Here is a 20,003-nt window from a genome sequence, read left to right as displayed (position 1 = left end):
ACTGCAAATTTTATCTTCTAGGACAAGGAATGTATTCTTTGTGTTGGCATGTCGGCTCATGCTTTACGTCAAGTTATGAAGAATGTTTGTAGTTTACATCAATTACATTATGTAGAGTAATGGTTGCTAAGCACCTTAGTCTATTTTTTATTCTATATACACTTGACATTCTATATTATATCGTGTCATCCTAAAATCGTGAATGTTTACACTATAACTACCATTGACATTCTATATCAAATACAACATAACAAGTTTGATAATATGATCACATAGACAAATGAGGATCATTCGTTGATATACCCTGAACACCTTAACAATTTATTAGAAAAGCGTTTTGCTTTCCATGTAAAATACCAGCCTTACTACCAGGGTCGGTCCTGGCTTTTTAGAGGCCCAGGGCACTAATAAAAATGGACCCTAATAAAATATTGAACAACTAACTTTAAATTTAAATTTTTCTTTTCTAGATTCTATTTTTAAAGATTAAAAAAATTTTCTTTTGATTTTAAGATTGGAAATGATTTATGATTCTAATTCTTAATTCTTATATATTTGTCGGACACAAAAATTCTAACGTATCTTAAAATATACAATGATTTTATGAGAATTTTTAAAAAACTATTAAAAGTTATTTTCAATTATTTTTAATAAATTATAAAAAATAGTTTTAACATCCAATTATTTGAATATATATCATCAAAAAATTTAATTTACTCAAAATCACATAATTTTAAAAAAATGATATATCTAAAATAATAATCTTTTATAAATTTTTTATCTAAAATAACATTAAACGTGAAGCGATATTTTAAAAAACTTATAAAAAATAATAAAAAATTAAAATATACTTTATTTGTTATAACATCCTAAATTTCTAAAAGATGATTTTAAAAAATTTATAGATTAATTTGTAATTTTAAAATAAGTTTAAAATCTTTATAGCTAATTTTATTGTGAGAAAATTTTTATAGCTAATTTTATTGTGAAAATAAAACAATTAAATTCCAAAAGAACATCACATGGGGATTGAACCCAAGATGTTACAATCCTAGTCATTATTTAAAAATCACTATCCAACCACTTGGCTAAGCGCTACTTATGTAATATGTTCATGCAATGTGTTATATTTAATATATTTCATTAAAATCTATAAAGCCCATAACCTTCAATTTTGAGGCCCCCATTTTTGTGAGGCCCTGGGCTATGGGCCTGCTTGCCCTGGCCCAGGGCCGGCCCTGCTTACTACAAGCAGGCTCCTGTTGTCAAACTTACTCAAGATCCTGATGTTATCAAAATGATTAGAGATGCAATTGTACCTACTCAGGTATTTATGTTCATTAACCATAAAACATGTATTACAAAACTGAGTTACTAAATACTCCTACATACATTTAGGCTTCTCTAACTAGCTCAAATAAGGATGATGATGCTAAGGGAAATACCATATTGTGCATCGAAGACAGCAATGCCAATGCTCTTCTTACTCAGACTTCTAATCCGACAGTAAGTTTAAGCGCATTCAATGATATATCCGATGCGTATTATACTCCATAGTGCACAAAACATTTACAATTGTAATGTTCACTTTGCAGACTACTACCTCTGCTGCCCAGAACTGGAGCCAAGAACCCAACTATAACAATACACCGTCAAAGAGATTGTCCCCTGAGTCAAATTAAGAAACTGACTCCTCTAATATGTTGGCACCCAAACTGTCAGCCACGAAGACAGCAAGGACCAAGAATGAAAGGCAGATCAAAAATAAATGATTTTGTAATGTGTAATTTGCACTGATAACTGAATGTGCTTTTTGAGCACAAACCCTCTTTTGAGCACAATATGCTTTTCTCATTTAAATAATATTTTGTGGCCTAGTTTGTCTTTGCCACTATTTTGGTTGCTTATTTATTGCTTATTTAGCACAGTTATGTGACAGTTGTGGCGACAAACATTTGTTTTGTATTGTTGCTTATTTTATATTTTGTAATGCAAGTTATGGCTTTATGACTTTTTGTTATTTAATGTTGCTTTATCATGTCACATATCTTTGATTTCCAAAATGGGTGTTGTGTTTGCGAAAATATTGTAACTATCACATTTACCATGTTTGAAAATTGAAAGAACTTGAATCCATTATGTCCATTCTGTTTCCCACTGTGAATTACACAACTCATTGAGAGATTAAGATTTACTGCATTATAATAATGAAATGTATTGCACTATGTACAATTTTTAAACTATAACAGCAAAAAAGTATTTTAATATATAATGTGTTTTGCTAAAGGGTTGTATAAGCTATATGGAAGTCAACATATCCTTGGTTTAAGCTGCCCAGCGTTAATATTAACCACACACCTTGACTTACTCATCAAATTTTACTGCTTTTCATAATTAACTGTACCTTGAAGAAAAATTTTACAAAATAACTTTTTACAAACCTGCTCCCATTTACCTCTGCAGCCCAAAAATCCTTTTTAGAAAGCTGCTTCAAGCGTGACATTAATGTGGATATGACTGCTCTACTTTGTACTTTTTTTTATAATAGCTTTCTTTTAATAACTATAAATTTTTTGAATCCATGATGAAAATCACTTTTAACAATACAAAAGTATCGTACCTCCTTTATAGATCCCACAACACAACCACATTGATGTCCTTGATAAATGAGCCTAAACAATAAAGTTGCTTTTCCACAAAGTTCTGCTTTTTTCCTGCATTCACAAAACTGGGATTAAGTTAATCGCAAATTTGCCTATATCCCTGCAAATGTGCTGCTCCATGAACCCCTGCTTTTCTCTAGGATGTACGATCATATGTCAAATCCACAAAGAAAAGTACATCACAAAAGATATTAAAAGAACTAAAGTAACAATTCGTCTGGTTTGGCTGTTATATTTTAGTAACTATTACATTGCTCCAGTTAGCCACATGGATTATGTCCTATTTTTTTTATACCAAGACTAAAAATATATCAATATTTAAAGTAACAAAGTTTGACTTTTTTTATATTTGCCTACTGAAAAATTTCACGCCACTGTTGAAGTAGAATAGATGGACATCACAAACACGAATGTGCATGTTGATATACTCCTTCATATTTCTTATTTTCCATTTACAAACTACAATATATGTTTAAACTTGATACATCAATAATTACACCATCTCTTTAATATAGCATTAGCTTCATTGCCATTTAGAAGCATCCTGGTATCTTTACATTAGTGGAGCATAAAATGTTGGACACTGAATAAATAAAATCATTTTGTTAGATATATGTTAGGCAATAATGTTGTTATTAAGCTCTTATCAGTTGTTACGTTGTTGATGAACAAAACTAAAACACCACATGCAGTAAACAACGTCCATTTGCAGTGATAAATCATAATCGTGCTACCATTTCCCAGAATTTTACAATGATACCATTTCCCAGTGTCCAAATCCAACATTTCCAGTCCAATATGGTTCCACAGTAAGCACTCCTCCGAGGCTTTTCTTGGAAAGTGCTGAAAAAACAAGGGAAATATATAAGTATATAAACATAGTTATAAAATTTGTTGCATGCTAGCCATTTAATAATTAATTACCAAGACATTCCTTTTTGCTTTCATTCCCGATTTGATCTTTACGACCCAATGGTAGTCTCCATTGCTATCGTAGCCGTCGTCGACATCACCATCTATGAAATCACTTGAGAATCCATCGTCACTATCATCACTGTCCAAATGAAAAAAACGGACTCAAAGAATGTTGCATGCAGTCACCGATCATTTTAATTGATGCTAAAACATAACAACAACATAATAAACTCGTACTATATATAATCTTGAAAAATATAACAATAAGGCATGTGAACTTGATGCATGCAAGCATTTTTCCTAAATACTCATCAAAACTGGAAAGAAAATAGATACCTGCTACCCGATGATATTAATATAGGATCGTATGGATTTCCTCTTTGTTCCTCTCTTTTTGCCTTTCCAGATTCTTCTCCCATTGAAATAGAAGTCCCAACCATGTTTTTTGTATAACAAAATGTTTGCATATCAAAACAACTCTTTTTATAAACATACTAATGGTGAGAAAAACAACTTTGCTACTGTTTCTGTATACCAACTAATATTAACTACAACATTAAATTAATTTTCACCTTCCCTTTATGGTGAGAGAAACCGCTTTATTACTATGCTTTAAATTTATATCAGTTAGCAGTGTTATTATAAAACGTGCATATACTAACTTAATTAAAAACATGCACAACATATTAAAATACACATTATATTAAACATATTAGTATAACATAAACCCCATATTTAATGTCATATACTATGTAAACATCATACAATTTTAAAGTAACAAGAAGCTGATGTACAATTAATTCGTGGCATGCTAGGTTATAAGATAATAGCATGATGGTCTGTATTTAGTGTTACACATATATTAATCAATTGGTCTCATTTTATGTTTTTTATTAGGTTAACGTAAATCAATTTATTTTGTAACACCCCACGAATTAATCAAGCATTTTCTACTAAGACACCAATTTTTAAAATTTATTATACACTTAATATATCTTTAATATGATTTTATTTTGGGGTATATTGACTAATCCTTATTTTGTTTTATTCATATAGATGAACAATTGAAGATTTATAATGAAATCAAGCAAGTTGTTACAGATAAAAAAGGAGGTGCCTTTTTTTATATGGTTATAGGGGAACTGGAAAAACATTCATGTAGAACACACTTTCAGCAGCCTTACGTTCAAATCGTGATATTGATTTGAACGTTGCATCAAGTGGTATTTCCAGGAGGAAGAACGGGCCATTCAAAATTCCAGTACCATGTCTTGATTCATCCACATGTAAATTGATAAAAAAAATGACCTTGTCGGGTTGTTGAAAATTATCAAGTTGATTATATGGGACGAGGCTCCAATGGTAAACAAGTGGTGTTTGTAAGCACTTGACAAGTCTCTCAAGGATATCATGGGTGATGCCGGAAAACCATATAATCAAATATTTGGAGGAAAAGTTGTAGTATTTGGTGGTGATTTTCGTCAAATTCTACTGGTTGTACTAAGAGGAACTAGGTAAGATATTATGCATTCAACCATAAATGCCACGAATATTTTGGAACATTGCAAGGTTCTAACACTTACCAAAAACATGTGGTTGGTGACGGGGTAAAATTCTAAAAATGTTGAAGAAATTGAGAGTTTTTCGAAATGGATTTTACAAGTCGGAGATGGGAAGATCTTCGAACCAAATGATGAATATGCTGAAATTCCTATTCCACCTGAGTTTCTTTTAGCAAATTTTGTGGACCCAATTGAAACCATTGTTACAAGTACATATCCTAACCTCCTTGAAAATTACACAAATCCTGATTTCCTTCAAAGTAGAGCTATTTTAGCTTCAACTATTGAGATTGTGGATGAAATCAATGATTACATTACTAATCTTCTTCCAGGTTATAATTAATATTTCATGTACTCTATTTAATTTTATGCATATTTTTTTTATGTAATTTTAAACTCTCTTTTGATTATTCAGGTGATGAAAAAGAGTTTTTGAGTAGTGATCCTATTGATAGATCAGAAGCTAACGACAATGAGGCATTCGAGCATTTGACTCATGAATTTAAAGACTGGCACTACCAATATGTTGATTGGGAATTTTGATCAATCTGAAGGACCATGCAAAGGTACAAGATTGAACGTATCAACGTTAGCAAATCAAGGCATCAAGGCTAAGATTATATCAGGTACTAATATTGGAAACACTATTTACATCCCTAAGATGTCTTTGTCTCCTTCTCAATCTCCTTGGCCATTCAAACTTATTAGAATACAATTCCCCATAATTGTCTCATTTGCCACGACAATAAATAAATCTCAAGGTTAATCATTGGATCATGTTGATGTCTTCAGCCATGGACAACTATATGTTGCAATGTCTAGAGTGAAAAGCAAAGCAGTTTTGAAAATCCTCATTCATGACAAAGAGAAAATCCCATTACATCAAACAATTAATGTGGTTTTCAAAGAAGTTTTTCACAATGTTGATAGGTAATTTAATATGTCATGTTCGTTAAATACTTGAGTTTTAAATTCTGTATTATTTTAATATGTCATGTTCGTTAAATACTTGTATTCTTGATATGTGGTCCATTAAGGGATAATATATCATCTTCAATTGTTTAATTTTATATTATAAAATGATTTGGTAAGTTATTGATATTCTTAATGATATATTTCTTTATTTTAGGATTTTGATGTTGAATAACATTCTACTGGGACATTTCTATTGAAGTCATTAACAAAGCGCTCTTTTAGGATTAAAATCATATTCCATTTTGTATTCTAAAATTGGGCAGAACTATAATATTAAGATTTGGTTTTTTGTTTCATCTCAATATTGTCTGTCAGCTTACATAATTATAACTTTTGACATCTCTATTTTGTCGACAAAATTTACATAATTATAAAATTATGGTCTCCACTAACATGATATGTCCCAACTATTTATTTCATTCTTACAACTTACATATGTGTACATTGTGCTTATAATACATTATTCATATTAAGAATTAACTTACCCGTGCAAACACACAGGTCTCCTACTAGTCTTTTTATAAAGAGGGATACTCCAACTCTACCCCTTGGATCTCTTATCCATCATGTGTGCTTCCAAAATTGTCCCTTTGCTTTTGTAAATGAATCTCCGGAAACATTTTTTTTACACTTACGTAAAAACATTCCGTTGATGCACATATCTTCGGAAATATGTTACTTTCAAAGATGTTGGTCCCAATGTAAAAACTAATCCTTTGCCAGAATAGAATGGCTAAAGAGAAAGCAATCCAGAGTAACCTTTCATAAAGTCAGTGTTTCAGACAGGACAACTCCTCCTTGTTGTTGATTAGTCATTAGACCTTGTTTCTTTCTGTTTGTAATTTCCTTATTTTGTATTGCGTACTGCATTGAACTTTGTTTGTTTCTTAAATGATAATTTTAATTAAATGAGCATTGCATGTTTTGATTCAATTCATTTTTACTTAATGTTTTCAAATATATATCTTGTCACTTTCTTTATCAAACTTTTACTTATGCAAAGATTAGAGGGAGAATGATGAAAATGAAATACCCAAATTGCTAAACGGTATGCTTTCAAATAAAACTTTGTTGATATGTACATGCATTATTTCAATTCCCAAACACGGGAGAAATAAGGAAGTTAATCCCTCGTTCACCCTTTTGAGCCTAGAAGTTTGAGTCTCTTTCTATACGAAAAACTCGTATATTTTAAATTTTAATTTAAATGGAAATTTAATTAATAATTAGAATTATTGGTGGTTTGTGGGATATTAATTGGGAAAGGATGGTTATGGTGTTGGGCCATGTGTGAGGTTAAGGAATGAGGGGGTGTTATGTTAGTAAAAGCCCTACTCTAATTAAAAGGTTATTTTATAAAATAATAAGGAATTGAGAATGAGAGAAAGGAATGTGAAAAGAGTTTGGAACACGAAGAACGTGAAAGAGGAGCAATGAAGGGAGAGACCAATCAAGAACTCTTGGCTAAGGTAAGGGGGGACTCTTCCGGTTAATTTCTATTATGTGATTATGGGTAATAGGATGGATTAACCTATGATTCGATTCGATTGGGTATATTGGGATTTGATATTGTTAGGTATGTTATGATTTGGGATAATTGATGAATTTGTATAGATTGTTGGTTATTGTTGTGTTGTTTTAACGTATAATGATGTGTGATGCGAAATTCGATGATTATATGCCTGTCTGCGATGTCTGGAATCGTTTTTGGGTGGAAAGGATGTGAAATCGCAGAGTCTGAACGCAGACCCGTAATTATGCAAAATCGCCAGGTCGCGCCGCGAACCTCTGTTTGCGCCGCGAACCGTTGGGCAGAAAACCAGGAAGTTGTGATACGCTCAGGTCGCGCCGCGTCCATGTGTTGGCGCCGCGAAGGCGTACTTGTTTTCTCGTATCGCGCCGCGTGCATGAGTTGGCGCCGCGAACGTGTTTGTTTGGTTCAGGTCGCGCCGCGAACTTTGGTTGCGTTGCGTGCTGTAGCGATAGTTATTTCTTGGGAAAGTTAAATGATGTGTAACTTTCGAACCGTAGGTCTGTTTTTAGTGTCGTTTCGAGTACGATGAATCTTATGAGATAGCCTACGTGTTTAAACGATGGAATGAGGTGTGAATCCAATTATTTTTTAATATGACTTTATTTCTTGGTGAATGATGTATTGTACATATATGTGATGAGATGTGTTAAATACATGCTATGTTGAAATATTAATCATGTGACGACTTGTTTAATTGGATGATGTATTGTTGACATATATGATGAAATGTGACAATATAAGATGTTGTTTTGAAAACATTACGATGTGATGATTGTTGAGAATTATATGATGATGATTGATGATTTGTGAATATTAATATGCTGTTAATATTAATATGTTTATTGTGGTGAATGTATGTGAATGATTGAATGATGCTTGGACATGTACATACTTGTTTGTGATGATATTGGTGAGATGAAATGAGACGATGTTAAGCATCGGATCGGTGATGATATAAGTATGTGATATGTGTGCATTCATTCATAAATCATTTACATTGGATCCCGTTGATGAGTGGATCGTTGGTGGCTAATTCCCATTGTGCGGAGATTAGTAAGCAGTCATCGTGTGCCCATGGGGGTGTGAGCGATGAGGTTAGTCGTGTGCCCATGTGGGGTGTGAGCGACTTGAAGGGCAGTATTGCAGAGAGAAGTCTTGTGAATGTGATTCACGAATTTTGGTACCACATGCATAGTGTCAGTTGTGTCATATGCATTTTGTCATAACATGATTGTATGGATTTCTGTGTTTGTGTTGTAATCTATTATTGTGTGAATTGATGAATAATAGAGGTGAATCTGAATATATGACAAATTGGGTGAATGATATATTATGATGTTTTGTTGCTTATGAATGCATAACATTGATTAATTGAGAATTAGACTCACCCTTACTTGTTGACAATTTTCAGATTAAGGAGTAGCGGCATTAGTGCTCGGTGGGGATGACTCGTAGAGTTTATCCGTTGTGTTGGGTCGTGTCGGTCATGCTCTGATATTGTAACACTGGGGGAACGCTAGTTTAGAGTTTATGATGATACTCTATCGTGTTGCTATTGTATTAATTCTGTGGGATATTGCATAGATGATGTTATGCTTATCCGTATGGTGAATTTTCCGCTGTGTTAACATGAGATGTTTATGTATTATGATGAATTGTTCCTTAGTGAAAGCATGACAATGAAGTTATGATAAATTTGTTTTAATTGGAATTGTGGCACCCTTGTTTTCATGTTTTACTCTGAATTATTTTATTAATTTCCGCGGGGCTTAAAAGGGTGTTACAATAGTGGTATCAGAGCAGGTCGGTCCGTCCGGCCAATTGTTGAGTCAGTTGAGTTGCGCGACAGTTGTATATTGTCGGCATTTTATTCCTTGGTACGCGACATGTGAGTGAATCACTATCGGTACTTGGTTGTTTGTTGCAGGTGTTGGATTGAAACAAGTGGGGGAGAAGCTTCGCTTCTCGGTTATGTTTCAGTTGTAAGAAGATTGATTCAGTAGGCTGTTGTTGGCAACAGTGCGAGCGTTGTTGGAGTTTGTTGTTTCCCGAATTGAAGGTGACTTGGAATTAAGACTTTACTGGGAATTGAGTTGGAACATCTTGAGGGAAGATGATTAGAGGTAATTGACAGTTATTGTAAGAGAAGGAAATTGGAAGTTGCGATGTATCAGCTCTACTGGTGTACTGCGAAGATGTCAGTTGAGTAGCCTTACGTCTCGGAAGAGATTCAGCTGCAAGTTTGCAAAGATGATTGCTGTCGTAATGTTCCAGAAATCGCACTTCGGCGATAGGATGTGTTGCTCAAGTCATAAGAATGTTTGGAAGTGAAGAGATATGATAAGAGGCTGTTTGGAATGTGATAGAGTTGAAGAGAATGAGTTTTGGAGAGAGATTTTCGTAAGCAAAACGCAGGAAAATTGCTGAATAGCTGCGAAACTTCGAAAATTCATAACTGGAGTTCTGGACATCCGAATTGAGTTCCGTTTGAAGCGTCGGAAAGCTAACGAGATGAAATTTGTTATAAAAATAGTTGCAGCAGCTGTAACATAATTAATTGTGACAGGATGACATTGGAAAGAGGTGAAGTTGCGGTTGCTCTTGTTCTTATAACTAGACTTGTTTATTAGTACTGCACGGGATGTCAGTGTCAGTGTCAGTGTCGAACGGATTGAAGGAGTAATTAGAAGGTTTGTTGAGAAGTAATTTTAAGAATTGGATGTACCATTCGAAGAGTTTTGGGAATATCGTATAGAGCGTCGCTGCATGATGTCGATGTTGCATTTCGGATAACGATTGGAAAATTCATATCTTGAGTTCCGAGTGTCGGATTAATGTGCCGTTTGAGCCTACGAAGAGGTGAAATTATGTTCTACCTTATGGGAGAGTTATAAATACAATAGATTGATCCTATAAGGAGATATTGTGAAGTCGGTTAAGGAAGTGTGAAACTTGTTGAATAGGAATGTCTACTATCGTGGTTGTTTGAAACAGAATTGAGTGGAATATGTTGTTGATGAGATGTTCGGTAATAAAGATGGTTTGAGTACCGATGGATTTTAGTGAGAAGTGAATTAGTAGAAAAGATGGAATAAACTTTAGAACTCTTGGAGTCGTATTTGTGATGGCAGAGTAAATAAAAGAAGAATTTTAGAGGATTTCTGACACCTATTGATGTGAGGAAGACTTGTTGAGATGTTGAGTGGGATGATATTTGGGCATGAAAGATGTCATAGAATTTGGAGTAAAACCACAAGTTATGAATGTTGTGTTACTGCGTTGAGTATGAAGTCTTTAAATATGTCGGTGCTAATGGTGAAGGAGTTGGATTTAATTGGACAATTTAGAGACTTGAGTTGGTATGTGAAGGAACTCGTAATAGTGTTAGATTGAGTATGCTAGAAGATGACTAGTGGTATTCTTAACGAGATTAGAGAAGGTCAGAAAGATGAGGTTGAGTGATTGGATTTGTGTAACTGATGTTTTGAGCTTCGAAAGAGTATTCTAGAAGAAGGACACCATAGTGAATTATTGGGCTACTGTAACACCCGTATAATTTTAATATTAATTTAATTGGATTATTGAATTAATAATTAGAATTATTGGGGGTTTTGTGAAAATAATGGTTTATGGCATTTGGGCCATATGAGTAATTAGTAAAAGAGGGAGGGTAATTTTATAATCCTTTTTACTAAATTATTATATTATTTTTCATAAACATTTGGAACTGGGAAGGAAGAAAGAACGTGAAAGAACGAAGGCTGAGAACACGAGGAACTGAAGGAGATCTGTAGAGGGAGAGACCAAAGATCAAGAATTCTTATCTGAGGTAAGGGGGGACTCTCCGTTTAATCTCTATTATCGTGTTATGAGTAGTAATGTGGATTAGGAATATTATTTGGTTGATTGATTCCAAATTATGAGACATTCATCTGTGTTCATCATTTGGGTTTGAACTGTAATCCCTAATAACTGATAGATTAGGATATGATGAATAGAATTGGTTAGAGAATCATATGCTATTGTTTGTGGATGAATTCGTACACTGTTAGATGCATTTTTCTGGTTTTTGGACTCAATTTCGTAGACTGGTATGAGTGGGAACGAATGGGTTTTTGGACTGTGTCGAATTCTGCAGGTTACTGGGCATTTCTGGCATTTCGCGTATGAAACAGTGCCATACGCGTATGGCATGAGGCAGATACGCGTATGGGGGACACTCCCAAGGGGCTATACGCGTATGATACGCAGTTGCCCTGTCCCAAGAACCACGTACTGGGGTGTTGCGTACGAGAGCGTATGAGGATGCTCATACGCGTATGGGAATAATTAAAGAGGAAAATTATTCTGGTGATACGCGTATGGCAAGGCTGATACGCGTATGGAATTTTGGAAAGAGGAACATAGCTCTGGTGATACGCGTATGGAGAACTGATACGCGTATGTGATGGTTTACAGGCTATTTTGTGTTCTGGTGGATTGCGTATGATACGCGTATGAGGCGTGTTGGAAACGCGTATGGATGCGTATGAGGCATAGTGATACGCGTATGGCGTGCTGTGTGTGAAATTTTTGTTTTTGTGATTTTTCTGGAAAGTTCGATGATGTGTAACTTTCGGTTGGTATGCCTGTTTGTGTACTGTTTCGTACTGTGTAAACCTTGTGATGTGATTCTGTGGTTTACTGATGATTGATTATGTTGAATGATGTGATATATATATGAACATGCTTGTTATTGATGATAATGATGAAATGAGTATAGTTGATGCTACTCATAGATTGGTAATGATGAAAGTATGTTATATATATATATATATATATATGTTACATGCATTCATAAACATGAGTTGAATCCTATATGATGAGAAGATTCATCGAGGGGCAGAATTCCCATTGTGTGGAATTGGTGCTGGCAGGACCGTTTCTGAATTGATGATAGATCGGTCGGTGGATGATTCCACTAGTGATGATTGGTACCACATGCATAGTGTCAGTTTCATACATGTGCATGATTTGCTATAACATGATTATATATGTGTTGATTGTTTATTTGTCTGTGGACATATGATTGGTGATTGTCTGAATATGAAACGGTTGGGTGAATGATATAACTATGACATTTTATTATTTGTGATGTGATAACATTGGTTAACTGTGATGAGACTCACCCTTACTTGTTGTCATTTTTCAGATTGAGGATAGCGGCGTGACTTGGTGAGGATTAGCTCATAAGTCTGTTTTTGGTTATAGTGTCGGTGTCATGCTCTGGTAGATGTAACACTGGGAACACGTTTGTGTATGAGTTTGGTTATAACTCTATTTGGTTGTGGATTGAGTCAGATACATTATGATGAATGTTGACTCTGTGTGTTTTAATTCCGCTGTGTAAAACATGATTTTATCTGTTGAGTTATAATTTCAGTTGTTTTCAGTGGATGCATGACTATACTGACGTGGTGTTTTATTATTTATGAATTGTGATGCCCCTTGCATGCTTACTCTGATTTATTAATTATTTAATTACCGCGGGTTATTAGAGGGGTGTTACAATAGTGGTATCAGAGCATAGTCGGTCGTTGTGACCAGAGTCTTGTGTCAGTCCTTTTGTGTATGCGACCAATACGAGTTATTGTCGATACTTTTATTCTGACTGGGTTATTTGTGATTAAGCAGAACAATGGCTGGAAGAGGAGGAAGAAACGATGATGCTCTCGCAGAGGCTCTGGGTATGATTGCTGGTGTGCTTGGAGGAGGGACTGTAGGAGCAGGGATCGGTGCTGATAGGCAACTGGGGAATTTTCAGAGAAACAATCCTCCAATGTTCAAAGGCACGCATGATCCAGAGGGTGCTCAGAAATGGCTCAAGGAGGTCGAGAGGATTTTCCGAGTCATTGACTGCGCTGAGAACCTTAAGGTGAGGTTTGGCACTCACATGTTATCTGAGGAAGCTGATGACTGGTGGTTGTCAACTAAAGCTGAGCTGGATGCTGGTAATACAGCAATTACCTGGGCTGTATTCAGGAGGGAATTTCTGAGGAGGTATTTTCCTGAGGATGTCAGGGGAAGAAAGGAAGTTGAATTTCTGGCACTGGTTCAAGGCAATATGTCAGTACCGGAGTATGCTGCCAAGTTTGTGGAACTGGCAAGGTACTATGTGCACTACAATGATGATGAAGCCAGTGAGTTCTCGAAATGTGTCAAATTTGAGAATGGTCTTCGTGATGAGATCAAGCAGGGTATCAGGTACCAGAGGATCCGGAGGTTTGTTGACCTGGTAGATTGTAGCAGGATTTTTGAGGAAGATAGCATCAAGCTGAAGTCATCTCACTCTCGCGAGTTGGTTGACAGAAAGGGTAAGAGGCCTATGGATAGAGGTAAGCCATATGGTAGAGGTAAACCTGTTGATTGGAAGAAACCCAGTGGGGGAGATTCCAGTGCTCGTATCAGGTGTTACAATTGTGGTGAGATGGGACATCGTAGGAATGAATGCAAGGTTGATCAGAGGAAGTGTTACAAGTGTGACCAAGTGGGTCATATTGCTGCTGACTGCAAGAAAATGATTGTGACTTGTTTCAACTGTGGAGAAGAAGGTCACATCAGTCCTAATTGTCCTAAGCCAAAGAAGAACCAGTCAGGAGGAAAGGTTTTTGCTTTGACCGGGTCAGAGACTACTCCAGAGGACAGGTTGATTAAAGGTACGTGTTTCATTCATGGCACACCTTTAGTTGCAATTATTGATACTGGAGCAACTCATTCTTTTATTTCCTTGGATTGTGCTATGAGGTTGAATCTTGAGATATCTGATATAAATGGAAGTATGGTTATTGACACTCCTGCGTCGGGTTCAGTAACTACTTCGTCTGCATGCCTGAATTGTCCGGTTGACATCTTTGGTAGAGAATTCGGGATGGACTTAGTGTGCCTTCCGTTGAAAGAACTTGATGTAATCCTGGGAATGAACTGGTTGGAATTCAACCGTGTTCATATCAACTGTTTTACAAAGACGGTAATCTTTCCTGAAGAGGTTAGTAATGATAATCTGGAGATGACAGCTAGACAGGTGAATGAGGCTATCGGAGATGGTGCAACAGTGTTCATGTTGTTTGCATTGATGAATGTGAAAGAGAAAGTGGCGAGAGGCGAATTGCCTGTGGTGTGTGAGTTTCCAGAAGTCTTCCCAGAAGATGTGAATGAATTACCACCGGAAAGAGAAGTGGAGTTTTCTATTGAATTGGTTCCGGGAACTAGTCCAGTGTCGATGGCACCGTACCGTATGTCACCGTCTGAATTAGCTGAACTAAAGAAGCAGTTAGAGGAATTGCTTGAGAAGAAATTTATTCGACCTAGTGTTTCGCCGTGGGGTGCGCCGGTGTTACTAGTAAAGAAGAAAGAGGGTTCAATGAGGCTGTGTGTAGATTACAGACAATTGAACAAGGTTACTATCAAGAATCGGTATCCATTGCTGAGGATTGATGATCTGATGGATCAGTTGGTTGGAGCATGTGTATTTAGTAAGATTGATCTGAGGTCTGGGTATCATCAGATACGTGTGAAAGACGACGATATTCAGAAGACTGCTTTTAGAACGAGGTATGGGCATTATGAGTATTCTGTAATGCCGTTTGGGGTTACTAATGCACCTGGTGTTTTTATGGAATATATGAACAGGATCTTTCATCCTTATCTCGATAAGTTCGTGGTGGTATTTATAGATGATATTCTGGTATATTCTAAGAATGAGGAAGAACACGCAGAGCATCTCAGAACTGTGTTAGGATTGTTGAAAGAAAAGCAACTTTTTGCCAAACTGTCGAAGTGTGAATTCTGGTTGGAAGAAGTCAGTTTTCTTGGGCATGTGATTTCTAAGCATGGTATTGCTGTGGATCCTACAAAGATAGAAGCTGTATCTCAGTGGGAAGCTCCGAAGTCAGTATCAGAGATTCGTAGTTTTCTTGGTCTTGCAGGTTATTACAGAAAGTTCATTGAGGGGTTTTCAAAGTTAGCATTGCCGTTAACTAAACTGACCAGGGAGGGACAAGCCTTTATTTGGGATGCCAAGTGTGAAGAAGGATTCCAAGAGCTTAAGAGGAGATTGACTAGTGCTCCTATTTTGATTTTGCCGAATCCGACAGAATCATTTGTGGTTTATTGTGACGCATCACTGATGGGTTTAGGTGGTGTATTGATGCAGAATCAACAAGTGGTCGCTTATGCGTCGAGACAACTCAAAGTGCATGAAAGGAATTATCCGACTCATGATTTGGAGTTGGCAGCCGTGGTCTTTGTTTTGAAGTTGTGGCGACACTATTTGTATGGTTCGAGATTTGAGGTGTTCAGTGATCATAAGAGCTTGAAGTATCTCTTTGATCAGAAAGAGCTGAATATGAGACAGAGAAGGTGGTTAGAATTTCTGAAGGATTACGATTTTGGTTTGAATTACCATCCGGGTAAGGCAAACGTTGTGGCTGATGCATTGAGTAGGAAGACTTTGCATATGTCTAAGTTAATGGTGAAGGAATTGGATTTGATTGAACAATTCAGAGACTTGAGTTTAGTGTGTGAAGGTACTCCTACTAGTGTTAAATTGGGTATGCTGAAGCTGACTAGTGGTATTCTTGAAGAAATCAGAGAAGGTCAGAAAGCTGATGTTGGATTGATTGATAAGTTGACTTTGATTAATCAAGGCAAGACTGGTGAATTCAGAGTCGACGAGAATGGTATACTAAGGTTTGGTGACAGAGTTTGTGTTCCTGATGTTGATGAACTCCGAAAGCGTATTTTAGAAGAAGGACACCGTAGTGGGTTGAGTATTCATCCTGGTGCTACTAAGATGTATCATGATTTGAAAAAGTTGTTTTGGTGGCCTGGAATGAAGAAGGAGATTGCTGAATTTGTGTATTCTTGTTTGACTTGCCAGAAGTCAAAGATTGAGCATCAGAAACCATCTGGGTTTATGCAACCGATGTTTATTCCTGAGTGGAAGTGGGATAGCATATCAATGGATTTTGTTTCGGGTTTGCCGAGAACTGTCAGAAATTGTGAAGCTATCTGGGTTGTGGTAGACAGGTTGACGAAGTCTGCACATTTTATACCGGTGAGAATGGATTATCCGATGGAGAAGCTAGCTCAGTTGTATATTGAGAAGATAGTTAGTCTTCATGGTATTCCTTCGAGTATTGTGTCGGACAGAGATCCGAGGTTTACATCTAAATTCTGGGAAGGTTTGCAGAAAGCTTTGGGTACTAAGCTGAGATTGAGTTCTGCTTATCATCCGCAGACTGATGGACAGACCGAGAGGACGATTCAGTCGTTGGAGGATTTGTTACGTGCTTGTGTGTTGGAAAAAGGAGGTACTTGGGATAGTTATCTGCCTTTGATTGAGTTCACCTACAACAACAGTTATCATTCGAGTATCGGTATGGCTCCGTTTGAGGCTTTGTATGGTAGGAGATGTAGGACGCCGTTGTGTTGGTACGAATCTGGTGAGAGTGCTGTGATTGGTCCTGAAATTGTACAACAGACTACAGAGAAGATTAAGATGATTCAGGAGAAAATGAAGGTTTCTCAGAGTCGTTAGAAGAGTTATCATGACAAGAGGAGGAAAACACTTGAGTTTCAAGAGGGAGATCATGTGTTTATGAGAGTTACTCCTATGACAAGGATTGGTCGGGCATTGAAGTCGAAGAAGTTGACTCCGCGTTTTATCGGACCATTTCAAATTTCTGAAAGGGTGGGAGAAGTGGCTTATCGTATCGCTTTACCGCCAATGCTTGCAAATTTACATGATGTATTTCATGTGTCTCAGTTGAGGAAATACATTTCAGATCCGTCCCATGTGATCCAAGTAGATGATATACAGGTGAAAGATAACTTGACGGTTGAGACTTTACCTGTGAGAATTGAGGATCGAAGGCTGAAGCAATTGCGTGGCAAGGAAATAGCTTTGGTCAGAGTGGCTTGGGGAGGACCAGCTGAAGGCAATGTTACCTGGGAGTTAGAAGTCAGATGAAGGACTCTTATCCAGAACTTTTTCCTGAGGTATGTTTTCGAGGACGAAAACTCTTTTAGTGGGGGAGAGTTGTAACACCCGTATAATTTTAATATTAATTTAATTGGATTATTGAATTAATAATTAGAATTATTGGGGGTTTTGTGAAAATAATGGTTTATGGCATTTGGGCCATATGAGTAATTAGTAAAAGAGGGAGGGTAATTTTATAATCCTTTTTACTAAATTATTATATTATTTTTCATAAACATTTGGAACTGGGAAGGAAGAAAGAACGTGAAAGAACGAAGGCTGAGAACACGAGGAACTGAAGGAGATCTGTAGAGGGAGAGACCAAAGATCAAGAATTCTTATCTGAGGTAAGGGGGGACTCTCCGTTTAATCTCTATTATCGTGTTATGAGTAGTAATGTGGATTAGGAATATTATTTGGTTGATTGATTCCAAATTCTGAGACATTCATCTGTGTTCATCATTTGGGTTTGAACTGTAATCCCTAATAACTGATAGATTAGGATATGATGAATAGAATTGGTTAGAGAATCATATGCTATTGTTTGTGGATGAATTCGTACACTGTTAGATGCATTTTTCTGGTTTTTGGACTCAATTTCGTAGACTGGTATGAGTGGGAACAAATGGGTTTTTGGACTGTGTCGAATTCTGCAGGTTACTGGGCATTTCTGGCATTTCGCGTATGAAACAGTGCCATACGCGTATGGCATGAGGCAGATACGCGTATGGGGGACACTCCCAAGGGGCTATACGCGTATGATACGCAGTTGCCCTGTCCCAAGAACCACGTACTGGGGTGTTGCGTACGAGAGCGTATGAGGATGCTCATACGCGTATGGGAATAATTAAAGAGGAAAATTATTCTGGTGATACGCGTATGGCAAGGCTGATACGCGTATGGAATTTTGGAAAGAGGAACATAGCTCTGGTGATACGCGTATGGAGAACTGATACGCGTATGTGATGGTTTACAGGCTATTTTGTGTTCTGGTGGATTGCGTATGATACGCGTATGAGGCGTGTTGGAAACGCGTATGGATGCGTATGAGGCATAGTGATACGCGTATGGCGTGCTGTGTGTGAAATTTCTGTTTTTGTGATTTTTCTGGAAAGTTCGATGATGTGTAACTTTCGGTTGGTATGCCTGTTTGTGTACTGTTTCGTACTGTGTAAACCTTGTGATGTGATTCTGTGGTTTACTGATGATTGATTATGTTGAATGATGTGATATATATATGAACATGCTTGTTATTGATGATAATGATGAAATGAGTATAGTTGATGCTACTCATAGATTGGTAATGATGAAAGTATGTTATATATATATATGTTACATGCATTCATAAACATGAGTTGAATCCTATATGATGAGAGGATTCATCGAGGGGCAGAATTCCCATTGTGTGGAATTGGTGCTGGCAGGACCGTTTCTGAATTGATGATAGATCGGTCGGTGGATGATTCCACTGGTGATGATTGGTACCACATGCATAGTGTCAGTTTCATACATGTGCATGATTTGCTATAACATGATTATATATGTGTTGATTGTTTATTTGTCAGTGGACATATGATTGGTGATTGTCTGAATATGAAACGGTTGGGTGAATGATATAACTATGACATGTTATTATTTGTGATGTGATAACATTGGTTAACTGTGATGAGACTCACCCTTACTTGTTGTCATTTTTCAGATTGAGGATAGCGGCGTGACTTAGTGAGGATTAGCTCATAAGTCTGTTTTTGGTTATAGTGTCGGTGTCATGCTCTGGTAGATGTAACACTGGGAACACGTTTGTGTATGAGTTTGGTTATAACTCTATTTGGTTGTGGATTGAGTCAGATACATTATGATGAATGTTGACTCTGTGTGTTTTAATTCCGCTGTGTAAAACATGATTTTATCTGTTGAGTTATAATTTCAGTTGTTTTCAGTGGATGCATGACTATACTGACGTGGTGTTTTATTATTTATGAATTGTGATGCCCCTTGCATGCTTACTCTGATTTATTAATTATTTAATTACCGCGGGTTATTAGAGGGGTGTTACAGCTACGACGATGTTAATGAGTTTGGGTGCAAACTCATAAATGGACACTATTATGTAGTAACGACGGTTTATGCTTAAATATGGATGACGACTATCTATTGACAAATTGAGGACTTGATCACCCTTAATCTCTTGTTGATAGTGGACAGAATCTTATAAATGAGATGAACTTGTTTTGTTACCTTAATGGTTTAAGATGTGAGGAATGCTAAGCCGTGAGAATAATCACTCACTATGTTGTGTGAACTTATGAAGAAGTGAATATGAAAGAGTGCAA

This window comes from Vicia villosa, unplaced genomic scaffold (genome assembly GCF_029867415.1).
Source record: "Vicia villosa cultivar HV-30 ecotype Madison, WI unplaced genomic scaffold, Vvil1.0 ctg.001605F_1_1, whole genome shotgun sequence".
Classification (NCBI taxonomy): domain Eukaryota; kingdom Viridiplantae; phylum Streptophyta; class Magnoliopsida; order Fabales; family Fabaceae; genus Vicia; species Vicia villosa.
Note: the sequence above shows the minus strand (reverse complement) of the source record.